Here is a 15,129-nt window from a genome sequence, read left to right as displayed (position 1 = left end):
TGGGACATTTACCTGAACTAGCACAAGTCACTTGATTTCTTTTAGTATAAGTTACTAAGCGCTTAGGCCTTAAGTAGTACTAAAGTACTAAAGAATGTTCAAACCACCAGACAATTGCATTCATTTCCCATGCTAGTAAGGTTATGGTCAAAATCCTCCACACTAGGCTTTAGCATTAGGTGAACCAAGAACTTCCAGATATTCAAACTGGGTTTAGAAAAGGTAGAGGAACCAGAGATCAAATTGCCCACACGTGCTGAATCATAGAGAAAGCAACAGAATTCCAGAAAAACATTTACCTCTGTTTCATCGACTACACTGAAGCCTGTCACTGTATGGATCATAACAAACTGTGGAAAACTCTTAAATAGATGGGAATACCAGACAATTTTACCTGTCTCCTAAGAAACCTGTATGCAGGTCATAAGGCAACAATTAGAACCCTGTATAGAACAACTGACTGGTTCAGGATTGAAAAAGAAGGTATGACAAGGCTGCTTATTGTCACCCTGTTTATTTAACTTATACACAGATTACATCATACAAAATGCTGGGCTGGATGAGTTACAAGCTGGAATCAAGACTGCTGGGAAAAATATCAACAACCTCAGCTATGCAGATGATACCACTCTAATAGGGGAACTAAAGAGCCTCTTGATCAGGGTGAAGGAGAGTGAAAATATTGGCTTAAAACTCAATATTAAAAAAAAAATCCAGATATTGGCATTCAGTCTATCACTTCATGGCAAATAGAAGGGGAAAAGATGGTAGCCGTGACAGATTTGCTCTTCTTGGGCTCTAAAATCACTGTGAATGAAGCCATGAAATTAGAAGATGATTGCTTCTTGGCAGGAAAGCTATTAAAAACCTAGACAGTGTGTTAAAATGCAGACACCACTTTGCCGACAAAGGTCCATGCACTCAAGGCTATGATCTTTCCAGTAGTCACGTACGGATGTGAGAACTGGACAATAAAGAAGGCAGAGCACTGAAGAATTGATGTTTTTGAAGTGTGATGCTGGAAAAGACACTTGAGAGTCCCTTGGAAAGCAAGAAGATCAAACCAGTCAATTTTAAAGAAATAAACTTTGCATACTCTTTGGAAGGTCTGATGCTGAAGCTCCAATACTTTGGCTACATGATGCAAACAGCTGATACACTGGGAAAGACCTTGATACTGGGAAAGACTGAAGGCAGAAGAAGAAGGCAACAGAGGATGAGATGGTTGGATGGCATCATTGATTCATTAGACATGAGCTTGGGCAAACTCTGGAAGATGGTGAGGGACAGAGAAACCAGGTATGCTGTAGTCCATGGGGGTTCACGAATAGTCAGACATGACCTGGCAACTGAACAACATTTCTAAAGAAGGATAGCTATTTTTTCATACAGTTTATTTACTGGGCTAACATTCTGCATATACTTTTAGTGAAGAAAAGGAGTCAAAATCTAAGGTGTTGTGAAAATCACAGAATAACATGATCTCAACGATTCCCTCTCCATTCATTGAGCTAGTCAGTCAGTCATTCATTCACTACATATTCTTTGAGATTCTAAAATGTGCCTACCATCCACTTATTTTGAGGGCCCAATAGTAAAACAGTAAACAGAAGTAGAAATTATGAATATTAATATTGCACATAATATATACCAGCCATGGTTTTGATTTTTTATCATTAGTATTCTCAAGATTCTGCACTCAGTATGCCAGCAAATTTCAAAGACTCGGCAGTGGCCACAGGACTGGAAAAGGTCAGTTTTCATTCCAATCCCAAAGAAAGGCAATGCCAATGATTGTTCAAACTACCACACAATTGCACTCATCTCACATGCTAGCAAAGTAGTGCTCAAAATTCTCCAAGTGAGGATTCAACAGTACGTGAACCAAGAACTTCCAGGTGTTCAAGCTGGATTTAGAAAAGGCAGAGGAACCAGAGATGAAATTGTCAACATCCGCTGGATCATCGAAAAAGCAAGAGAATTTCAGAAAAACATCTACTTCGTTGACTATGCCAAAGCCTTTGTATGGATCACAACAAACTGTAGAAAATTCTTCAAGAGATGGGAATACCAGACCACCTGACAAATCTGTATGCAGGTCAGGAAGCAACAGTTAAAACAGGACATGGAACAACAGACTGGTTCCAAATCGGGAAAGGAGTATGTCAAGGCTGTATATTTTCAACCTATTTAACTTATATGCAGAGTACATCATGGAAAATGCTGGGCTGGATGAAACACAAGCTGGAATTAAGGTTGCTGGGAGAAATATCAATAACATCAGATATGCAGACAACACCACCCTTATGTCAGAAAGAGAAGAGGAACTGAAGAGCCTCTTGATGAAAGTGAAAAAGAGTGAGGAAAAAAAAAAAACTGTCTTGAAAGTCAGCATTCAAAAACTGGGTTCATGGCATCTGGTCCCATCACTTCAGGGCAAATAGATGTGGAAACAATGGAAACACTGAGAAACTTTATTTTCTTGGGCTCCAGAATCACTGCAGATGGTGACTGCAGCCATGAAATTGAAAGACACTTGCTCCTTGGAAGAAAAGCTAGACAGCATATTAAAAAGCAGAGACATTACTTTGCCGACAAAGGTCTGTCTGACTCAAAGGTATGGTTTTTCCGGTAGTCATGTATGGTTGTGGACCATAAAGAAAGCTGGGTGCTGAAGAATTGATGCTTTTGAACTGTGGTGTTGGAGAAGACTCTTGAGAGTCCCTTGGACTGCAAGAAGATCCAATCAGTCCATCCTGAAGGAAAGCAGTCCTGAAAATTCATTGGAAGGACTGATGCTGAAGCTCCAATACTCTGGTCACCTAATGAGAGGAACTGACTCATTGGAAAAGACCCTGGTGCTGGGAAATATTGAAGGTAGGAGGAGAAGGGGATGACAGAGGATGAGATGGTTGGATGGCATCACCGACTTGTTGGACACGAATTTGAGCAAGTTCAGGGAAGTGGTAATGGACAGAGAAGCCTGGTGTACTACAGTCCGTGGGGTTACAAGGAGTCAGACATGACTGAGTGACTGAACTGATTCTCAGGATTATTTAGAACAGATATTATAGTAATCATTATTTCACAGATGAGGAAACTAATATAAAAAAATGTTAACTGAATTGCCCAAGACTACACAGCTAGTAAGAGGTAGGAGGTGGCTGTGGATCTGACCTGAGTTTCTGGAATCCATGTGCTTAACTATTTCACTACACTGTCTCTTGCAAATGCTTTCATGGAGCTTATGCTTTAGAGAAAGAGACAATGTTAATGAAGGAAGGACACAGAAAACTGTATGACTGCTATACAAGGTTCTCCTTACATCTCAAGATGGGGTGGAATGGTGGGTATGAGTGTATCATAGCTGTGTGCAGTTTAAGAAAATGATATTAAACTAATTTTAATGAATATATAATATTTTTCATGAATGTCTGAAACTTCAAAATTAAATTTTGTAGGATTCTCAGATATTAGCTTCCCTGGTGGCTCAGACGGTAAAGTGTCTGCCTTCAGTGTGGGAGACTCGGCTTCAATCCCTAGGTTGGGAAGATCCCCTGGAGAAGGAAATGGCAACCCACTCCAGTAGTCTTGCCTGGAAAATTCCGTGGACTGGGGAGCCTGGTAGGCTACAGTCCATGGGGTGGCAAAGAGTCGGACATGACCAAGCGACTTCACTTTCACTTTCACAGATATTAACTAGCAATATTTGAGAGTGAATGCTTGTATTCAAAACAGCTGTGAATTAGTGCTGTTCAAAAAAAGAAAGCATCATATGGAAAAATTACCATTGTTTTCTGTTAATATACGTGAGTCTATTAGGTATAGATGACAATGAAATGCAGGTTTCTTGCAGAAAAAATAGAAATTTTATTTCACTTATATTCTCTGTCAGAAACACCATACATTCAGAATCATGATGATTGACCAGGATTATCTTGTACCATTACAGCATTTGCATCAGAAATAAAGCAAATGTGCTGTGTATGTGTGTACCCCCTCCCCTCCTCACTCCTAAATTCCTTATTTCCTTTGAGAACACTGTTTCACTTAATAGCATGTAGACCCAACGGCATCTTCGGAAGGTCATATAATGTAATATATTTTCTCCCCAAAATCAGGCACTTTACTTGAGGCTCCTGGAAGAAGCAGGTGACTACTGCACCTGATTACCAAATGGGCTTACTTCCTTGGGCAGTGTGTCTACCAAGGGTGAGAAAAAGAGACAGCATCCTGTAGTGGGTTGCATCCTCTTTCTAACTCTGCCTCATCTTTGCCACTTATTTCATGATGAAGTACCCAGTAAATCAAGAGACAGATACTAAGCAGAAGGTTCTGGCTCAAGGTTAATGGATGCAACAGAATGGAGCAGAGGATGAACATCTTTGCTAGGCTCCTGCTAAAGTGACAGCATATTCAAGGTGACACGGTGGTTTTTCTCCTGCAAATTTCCATTTGACTGCTTCCAGTATCTTTAATCTTGATCCCAAAACTTAAAGATCATTTGGGCTGGAAATCCCCAAACCTCCTCGCCTTTCACTGGAATAACACAGTAAGTATGTAAATCTTAGTGTACACTTGGCAGAGAGTGTACATCTTGAAATGGTCACATTTCCAATAGGAGTAAAGCAGGCTGCTAACATTTTGCTTATGAAACCCCCTGAGAATGCCTTCACCAGGTGATTCTAACATAGTGAAAGAGGAGCAGTGCAATGTGGGTAAGAGATAGGGACATTATGGATAAAAGGAACAGGTAATTAAGAGCACATTTTAAATCCATTCATTTACTCTGTGACAAATCCCTCTGAAGTAGATGCATAAATGAGGCATAAATAAAACTGAATGTATTTACCAGACGCATTTCCAGTCATTTGTTACAGGGTGAATATGTAGCTATCAGTATTTAATTGCATATTAGCCCAGGTAATGTTTGGAAGGGTTTGAGATAGAGACAAGCTTTCTCTGAATCAGGAGGACAGAAATCAGGGAAGTATGTTCAAAAAAGTAAATTAGTATCGAATTGGTGAAATGAACACTATGATCATTGGAAAAGAAAACGGCTTTTCACATTTTATACTCCTGGTCATAATTAAAGAGATTAAAATGGTGGAAAAATATGAACCCTTGATGACATATCCTTATTCATCTCATAATAGAGACTAATTTTTGGGATCAAGATTTAGGGCAGATTTTTCTCCTCTGCTATGTTAAGGAGAGATTTTTCTCCTCTGCTATGTATGTCACTTTCTGTTTCTCCTTTCATGATCGTCTTATTTGAGGGTTATGCATTTCAAGTTCAGAACACTGGAATTCACTAATAACGTTTAGATAATTCTATCATCATCAACTGAGCCCTAGTAGTTGTTCATGTATTTTTCATACACACGTATGTGCACAGTATGCATTTGTGCACACTCCTGTCTGCACTTGCTTATTGTAGCCATTAATATAGTAGTTTCTCTATATGTTCATGATTTCTGGTACTTGTGAACACTCTAATTCGTGGGTGCATAAATTCAGTTTATGAATACTCTCATATGTTTACATTTCTATACATGTAAATACATACCTTGATGAAAGTGTATATAGTTTAATGACCACCCAGTGCAGTTGCAGTGAATACACTGTGCTGATGATCTAGGTTGTGCAAATGGACACACCAAATTAGCATATCAGTCATTTGACATGGAAAATTATCCCCATCCCTCAAATACAGATGCTTGCTTCATGTACCTTTTTATGTCTTTTCATTTGTCTACAGTTAGGCCTAGAGTAGGGAATTGGAGTTATTCAATGGATGTTCGAAAAGGAATTTCTTTCGGCATGGTTTCCTATGTATGGAGCCTCTAAAAAATCTACCAACTATCCTTATAGCGACCAAAGTATTTTTTATTTGGGGAAAACAAGGTGAGTAATTACAGTCTTAGTTTTACTGCCTGCTCTGACTGTACTAAAGCGAGGTGCACTACACTGTTAGAGAAATAAGACGAGAACATAAGATCAAGGAGAGGGAGGTATTTCAGCTACCTCAAATGTTAATCAGAGAATGTTCTTATGACAGGAATTTGGTACAGAAGCTTCCAGGTACAGATTACTTTGAAATCATTACACTTTTAGAAAATCAGTGTCTGTTTATGAGGAAATATTTTGCTTAGGTTTGTCTTGTTCTCACTTTCTTTAAATAAATTAATGAATTCTTCCTTTGTTATCTATGTGTTTAATTTGAAATTTGAGTAAAATTTACTTAAATGTGTCTGCAATTTGCAGAATGAAACACTAATGACTGCCACGGCTAATTGCCTTATACTTAAGATCTAGGGTGCTTTGCACGTTCTTTTCCTCAGATAATCTAAAGATAGATTTGTCTGATTAATTCATACTGTGCAGTTTCTAGAAATTCCTACTTCACCAGGTGACCTGACAGGTAACTGTTCTTTTAACATACCATAGATATAAATGTTGCCTGTTCTTCTCTTCAAGATTAATAAACAAGGAAAACCCACTGCTCTCTGAAGGTTGCCCTGTATGCTTTGCTTAGGCCAAGGGTTAGGGCAAGCATGCTGGTGGTGGTAGAATCTTTTATAGGAAATCCTCAGAAGCCTTTCTGAGCTTGGGTCTCAATTTTGTGACTCAGAATATACTACACTTCCAGGTCAAATTTCCAAAAATTACTTCACCATGTGCATATCTACAACCCTTAAAGAGTGTACACAAAACTACACTAGAAGGGTGACAATATGACGATGAGCAAAGACTTGCAGTCAGGCTTTTCTCATTAAATTCTTTGTTCACCTTCTTAACTGTGTTACCTCAGACAATTGGCTAACCTCTGTGTGTTTCGCCAGTAAATTGGAAATAATAAGTTGGCATACCTCATGATAACAATAGCTATTCCCTTTAACTATTAAATGAGGTCATACAAATAGGACAAACAGTAACCCCTTAATAAGCACTGCCTATATCTATCTTAAAGGTATCCATACACACATGAATATATTCACAAATGCCCAAAAGGAAAATTATTATGCATTTGAAATTGGACACATACACAGTATATTTGTGTGTGTGAGAGAGAGAGAGACTTAGCAGGAGGAATGATTTGTCTTGTTTAAAAGAAACTCTTGATTTTGGTTATTGGAAGAAAAAGACTGGATTTTTCAAGATAACACTATCTTGCACTCATATTAATATGAGTCAAAATATTTTCATCCTTTTAAAAATCCCTGGATAATGGCACAAAATGTCTCTCCATTTATTTACACAATAACCTCAAACAATTTTTCTCCTATAAACATCTAATTTCTGTCTTGTTGAGAGTCAAAAAATACTAATTAAAGGATTTTGTTTGTTTCCTAAGAATTTAATAAGAATGTAATTATATCCTTTATCCTTCTTGCATAAGTTATTTTCCAGATTGTTTTTATCTTAATAGGTAATTAATAATTTTGGGGGGTGGATGAGAAGTTTATTTACCCAATCTGCAACCGTAATGATTTCAGTAAGATGTATGGGAGGCTATAATCCAGTAGATGCTGGACAGTGGTTGTCAAAAATCAGGTGAGTAGTTATATGGATAAAAATATTTACATGCTTCAATGATATTTTTATAGACAAAGAAAAATATATGTGCTCCAGATGGTTCTTTGGCTTTGCCAGTTTTAAACTTACATAGGCCCAGCTGTAGTCTTTCTTGGGCCTTTAAAACACCAATAAAACATTAATCAAAACCAAGCCTCATTTCAAATTTTATGGCAGAAAAGATTTTATACACGTTCATTACTTTTTTGAAATTAGATTTTTATTCTCTTTGGGGAACTAGAAGCATCAAATTTCCTTTCCAATCCTCCCTCATCCCCACTTCAAAGCTTAAAAGCCTGGTGGACTTCTTTATACCCTCCCTTTTTCCTATTTTCCCTTTATTAAAGGAAAGTATGTGAACAGACTACTTCCTGATGTGCCCTCAAATTTCTTCTGAGGGAGTAAATGAGATAAGGTCTCTGTGGACCTAAATGCCCCTTGAAAAGTTTGGAATTCTTATAATGAACACACTCATTAAATACAAAGTTTTTACACTTTACAATCTATTCACTACATTGTATCTATGCTGATTTGCAAAGCAGACATAGAGACACAGATGTAGAGAACAAACATATGGTCATCAAGGAGGGCAAAGAGGGGTAGGATAAATTAGGAGATTGAGATGAACACACACACACACACACACATACACACAATGTATAAAACAGATGCTTCTACACATAAAATAGATAACTAGTAAGAACCTAGTGCATAGCACTAGGAAGAAACAGAAGGCACAGTCTGTTCACAGGACATACATTAATCTTAAAAAGGCATTCCAATATACACTGGGGTCAGATACATACTGTTTGATTCCATTTATAATTAGAATTGTCAAATTCATACAGTCAAAGTACATTTATAGATACCAGGGGCCAGGGGTTGGGGAATGGGGGAGTGAATGAAAGTTGGTATATAATGAGGACAGATTTTCAGTTTAGGAAGGTGAAAATTTGGGGAGATAGATGACGGTGAGAGTTGCACAGTAAAATGAACGAACAGTGCCATGGAACTGTACAATTAAATATGGTTAAAATAGCACATTTTCTATGATGTGACTTTTACCTCAATAATAGAAAACAACTTAATGTTACAACATGACCTTCCTCTCTTTAAAGCAATCCAAGAGTTTCTAAGATCACTGGGAATTCTATTTTTAAAAACCATAAACTTCATCATGGTCTACTGGACCCCTAAGTGCTGGGCCTCCCCTTCTTGGTCTTCTTTCTGACCACTGCCCCACAGCTCATTCGAGCCCCTTTACACTGGCCTCTTTGCTGTGCCTTGAACCTGCTGAGACGCTCCTGGCCCGTCTTAGTACCTGCTGGTGCCTCCGGCTTTGATATTTTTCCTCTGAATATTTATTCCGCTCACGTGGCTCTATTCTCTTTTTAAATTTCACCACATAAGAAGGATTACCCTTGATTCTCCTGCCTAAATGGTGCCCCATCCCTACCACTCTGCTGCCATCACCATCTATTCCCTCACCTCGTCTTCTCTGCATAAAATGTCTCAATGAATGACATTATCTTACACATGTGTTTGTATATTTGTTTTCTTCCTCTCTACTTCTAAAATGTAATCTCCTGGAAAGCAGGGCTTTCTTTGTTTCCTTTGTTGTCATATCTCCAAAGTCTGGAACAATTAGGTGTTATGAAGACAAGTTGAATAAATAAATGTAAAATGTACTGTTCTGGATGTCTTTAAACCTTTCCTGTCACCAACGTGAAATAAGACTCATCTGAAAGTTGAAAAAAACAACAACAACAACAAAAAATCTCAGTGCAGAGCATGGCTCTCTCTTGGAGGAAAACTGGCCTACTAGCTTTGGGTAAATTTCTTAAAACAAGAAAAGGGTGTTTAAGCAGTTAGGTTTTATGGAGCTGCAAGCACTGACACTTATTCTCTTGCATCCAAATTTCCCTAAGATCTCTGATAGAGCTACTTACTAAAATATGAGCACAGATTGAAAATAATAATAACTGACTCTGGACACAGTAGCCATAGGGCCTTCCCTGGTGGTCCAGTGCTTACGGGTCCACCTTGTAATGCAGGAGACACCAGTTTGACCCCTGGTCCAGGGAGAGTCCACATGCCAGAGGGTAACCAAGCCCATGTGCCACAACTGCTGAGCCTGTGAGCCACCAGCTACTGAGCCCATGCATCGCAACTACTGAAGCCTGCATGCCCTAAAAGCTCACGCTCCAAAACAAACCGTCTCAGTGAGAAGGCCATGCACCTCAGCTAGAGAGTAGTCCCTGCTCACAGCAACTAGAGAAACATTTGAATGCAGCAATGAAGACTCAGTACAGCCAAAAATAACTAAATAATTTTTTAAATAGTATTGTTTTTCCTAAATGATGAAATAATCTGAAACAAGGATAGGTGAGTCTTAGCAAATATATATATATATATTAGTAAATTAATTTATCAGATTATGATGAATGTGATTGAAAACTTTAGTTGATTTGCCCAAGGTACATGAAACCAGAATCAGAGGGAAAGTCACTGTTGTCATGCCTACCCTACTTTTAAAATGCATCCTTCTTGCAATCTTACATTAGTATTACAAAGGATTCCTCAGCCATATTCTAAAAACATTACAGTAGATGTTTTGTTTTGTTTTTTTTTCCTGGAGCTGAGGACTCTTTTTATTTTTATTCAAGATGAACCTATAAAGCTAAAGTTTTTGTAGTATATATGACATGCTACCTATATAATTACAATTCCTTAGGTCCTAGAACTGTCCCAGTTTCTTGTTATATGAGATCTACCAAGTTAAACAAACTTCCCTGTTCTAAGGTTTTTCCTTGCAGTACACTTACATGGTCTTCATAGCAGAATATGTGTCCTAACTATCTCCCAAATACTGCAGCTTTCAGCCAGTAATGAAACAATATTGCTAATCTCCACAGTTCTACTTGTTACACAGAAATAAACAAGCCAGACAAAGTCAAATAATTGGCAAGGCACTGGTTTTGCTAGACCTTCTGACTTGGATATATTAAAACTGAATGTGGTTACTAACGATTGTTCTAGCCACTTACCCAACTGACTGCCATGGAGGATGACTATAATGAGATCTCCACAGCAACAGTCCCTTTCAGAAGCTACTGGTTTCAATATTTTTACTAGTAAGCTATCGTAAATTATTTTGAACTGTGGTTCTTTTTCCCCTACAGGAGGATAACTGGGTTTTGTATTTAGCCACAGAATTTAGGTGCTAGTTCCAAAGAATAGCAAGGAGATGAGAAAGCCTTCCTCACTGATCAAGGCAAAGAAATAGAGAGAAACAATAGAATAGGAAAGACTAGAGATCTCTTCAAGAAAATTAGAGATACCAAAGGAACATTTCATGCCAAGATGAGCTCAATAAAGGACAGAAATAGTATGGACCTGACAGAAGCAGAAGATATTAAGAAGAGGTGGCAAGAATACACAGAAGAACTATACAAAAAAGAGCTTCACAACCCAGATAATCACGATGGTGTGATCATTCACCTAGAACCAGACATCCTGGAATGTGAAGTCAAGTGGGTCTTAGGAATCATCACTACGAACAAAGCTAGCGGAGGTGATGGAATTCCATTTGAGCTATTTCAAATCCTGAAAGGTGATGCTGTAGTGCTGCACTCAATATGCCAGCAAATTTGGAAAACTCAACAGTGGCCACAGGACTGGAAAAGGTCAGTTTTCATTCCAATCCCAAAGAAAGGCAATGCCAAAGAATGCTCAAAGTACCGCACAATTGCACTCATCTCACTTGCTAGCAAAGTAATGCTCAAAATTCTCCAAATCAGGCTTCAACAGTACATGAACTATGAATGTCCAAATGTTCAAGCTGACTTTAGAAAAGGCAGAGCAACCAGAGATCAAATTGTCAACATCCGTTGGATCATCAAAAAAGCAAGAGAGTTCCAGAAAAACATCTGCTTTATAGACTACACCAAAGCTTTTGACTGTGTGGATCACAACAAACTGTAGAAAATTCTTCAGAAGATGGGAATACCAGACCACCTGACCCGCCTCCTGAGAAATCTGTATGCAGTTCAAGAAGCAACAGTTAGAACTGGACATGGAACAACAGACTAGTTCCAAACTGGGAAAGGAGTACATCAAGGCTGTATATTGTCACCCTGTTTATTTAACTTATATGCAGAGTACATCTTGCAAAATTCCAGGCTGGATGAGGCACAAGCTGGAATTAAGACTGCCAGAAGAAATAATAACCTCAGCCATGCATATGACACAACCTTTATGGCAGAAAGCAAAGAAGAACTAAAGAGACTCTTGATGAAAGTAAAAGAAGAGAGTGAAAAAGTTGGCTTAAAATTCAATATTCCCAAAATTAAGATCATGACATACAGTCCAATCACTTCATGGCAAATAGAAGGGGAAATAATGGAAACAGTGAGAGACTTTTTTTTTGGGGGGGGGGCCTCCAAAATCACTGCAGATGGTGACTGCAGCCATGGAATTAAAAGACACTTGCTCCTTGGAAGAAAAACTATGATCAAATTAGACAGCATATTAAAAAGCAGAGACATTACTTTGCCAACAATGGTCTGTCTAGTCAAGGCTATGGTTTTTCCTGTAGTCGTGTATGGATGTGAGAGTTGGACTATAAAGAAAGCTGGGCACAAAAGAATAGATGCTTTTGAACTGTGGTGTTGGAGAAGACTCTTGAGAGTCCTTTACACTGTAAGGAGATCCAACCAGTCAATCCTAAAGGAAATCAGTCCTGATTATTCATTGGAAGGACTGATGCTGAAGCTGAAACTCTAATACTTTGGCCACCTGATGCAAAGAACTGACTCACTAGAAAAGACCCTGATGCTGGGAAGGATTGGAGACGGGGGCAACAGAGGATGAGATTGTTGGATCATACCACTGACTTGATGGGCATGAATTTGAGTAAGCTCTGGAAGTTGGTGACGGACAGGGAAGCCTGGTGTGTTGCAATCCATGGGGTCGCAAAGAGTTGAACACGACTGAGCGACTGAACTGACTGGCACCCGCAAATACCTTTTAGTGGAGAAATAAAAAATGTAGAAAGCCCTTGGAAAGGCCTCAGTAATAATCTTAAGGGAACAAAAGAAGGCAGGAACAAACAACTGTTAGGAGGCAAGAAAAGTAATACAATCAAAGATATCATATCAGTTGTAAAGACCTCCAGTTCTCTTTCAGTGTTAAAGATTAGCTCAATCACCAGGTCAACTAGAACCTAAGGGATGATGACGTTGGCCTTTTCTGACCCTTGTGACTTTAGTCAACTAAGCCTGGGTCTCTGTCTACCACCCAAGCCCTGTCATGAACATACTGTACCCTTAGCTTAGCTTAAAACTTCCCCAGTTTTGCTATTGGGAGAGTCACTGCTTTTAGAAATGTCTCTGGTGTTCTCTTTACTTACTAAACTAATAAATCCTTCCTTTCCCTGAAAAAAAAAAAAAACAAAACTGTAGGGAGGTTAAGGAGGGAAATGGATTGTAGGAGCCGGAAGTTTGCCTCAGCCCTTGTTAGAGAAGTAGTGTTGAGTAACAAATAGGTCATTAGTGATGACTGTGAAAGGGCTTACAATGTGAATATTTTCAACAAGTTTACAGGTGAGTAGGTCATTATGGAACCTGAATTTGTACCACTTCTTGCATATATTAAAGTGATGGCCTCAGGCCCATCCCTGTCTTCAAATAAGATTAGAGAAAGTATATCATCACCCTGCTTATTTAACTTATATGCTGAGTATTTCATGAGAAACGCTGGGCTGGAAGAAGCACAAGCTGGAATCAAGATTGCTGGGAGAAATATCAATAAACTCAGATATGTGGATGACACCACCCTTATGGCAGAAAGTGAAGAGGAACTAAAAAGCCTCTTGATGAAAGTGAAACAGGAGAGTGAAAAAGTTGGCTTAAAGCTCAACATTCAGAAAACTAAGATTATGGCATCTGGTCCCATCACTTCATTGCAAATAGATGGGAAAACAGTGGAAACAGTGTCAGACTTTATTTTGGGGGGTTCCAAAGTCACTGCAGATGGTGATTGCAGCCATGAAATTAAAAGATGCTTACTCCTTGGAAGAAAAGTTATGACCAACCTAGATAGCATATTCAAAAGCAGAGACATTACTTTGCCGACAAAGGTCCATCTAGTCAAGGCTATGGTTTTTCCAGTGGTCATGTATGGATGTGAGAGTTGGACTGTGAAGAAAGCTGAGCGCCAAAGAATTGATGCGTTTGAACTGTGGTGTTGGAGAAGACTCTTGAGAGTCCGTTGGACTGCAAGGAGATCCAACCAGTCCATTCTGAAGGAGATCAGTCCTGGGTGTTCATTGGAAGGACTGATGCTAAAGCTGAAACTCCAGTACTTTGGCCACCTCCTGTGAAGAGTTGACTCATTGGAAAAGATTCTGATGCTGGGAGGGATTGGGGGCAGGAGGACAAGGGGACGACAGAGGATGAGATGGCTGGATGGCATCACCGACTAGATGGACCTGAGTTTGAGTGAGCTCTGGGAGTTAGTGATGGACAGGGGGGCCTGGCGTGCTGCAATTCATGGGGTCACAAAGGGTCAGACACGACTGACTGAACTGAATTGAGCTGGCTTTCAATTCAGCTGTTTTGCCTCCCTCAAGAAGCAGCAAGAATTTTAAATTTTATTTTTTTTTTTTAGTGGCCTTTGCATGGAGATCCTCACCTAAATCTTAAATGAAGAGATGAAACTATGAGAATAAATACAAATTAGAGCATTATTTGCAACTTTTTCATTACTTGAAATCTAAACATCTCCCTATAATCCACAGAGACCTACAAGAACTGGCCCATGGAGATTTCAGATTTGCCCACATTCCCTATAGCTTTCATTGCCTTCTAGCAAGATGATTGGCAATACCCTTACAACATACTTTGCAAAACCCTATTAGTGCTACTAGTCATATGTATAAATGATTTATATGTATGTATATATGCATATATATATGAAAATATGTAGAAACATTTATATAAATTCTTATAAGGTATCTATAATTCTTTTAACCACTTCATGTTTTAACCCCATCTTCACCACAACCAATGAAATAAGTTATATCCTTTTTTTTCCATTTTATATCTGAGGATAATGAAGCACAAAGTATTTAAGTAAATCATCCAAAATCACATACCTACTAAGTAGCAGAGTTGGATTTGAACCCAGGCCGTTTGACTTCAGGGTTGATATTCTTAACCACTGCCACTCTACAAACAGTCCATAACTTTCCCTTGCTTTGTACACTTGAATGTCTGGCTATCTCACTTTAAGATTCAGTGTAGGAGTTCTTTGAGTTCTGGTTCCTGTCCCATTAATCCTGTCCTCTACCATAAGACTAGTTACATAATATGCAGGGCCAGATGCCGAATGAAAACGTTGAGTCACTGTTGAAAAATCACTGATGATTTTATGACAGTGACATAGAGCATCAAACAAAGTAGAGGGCCCTTCTGAGATGGACCAATCACAGCAAAGTGGTACATCTTTGATACTGGCCCTGTTCTCCCATCATCTTCTACTGTATTCATT

This window comes from Capra hircus, chromosome 29 (genome assembly GCF_001704415.2).
Source record: "Capra hircus breed San Clemente chromosome 29, ASM170441v1, whole genome shotgun sequence".
NCBI classification, from domain to species: Eukaryota; Metazoa; Chordata; class Mammalia; order Artiodactyla; family Bovidae; genus Capra; species Capra hircus.
Note: the sequence above shows the minus strand (reverse complement) of the source record.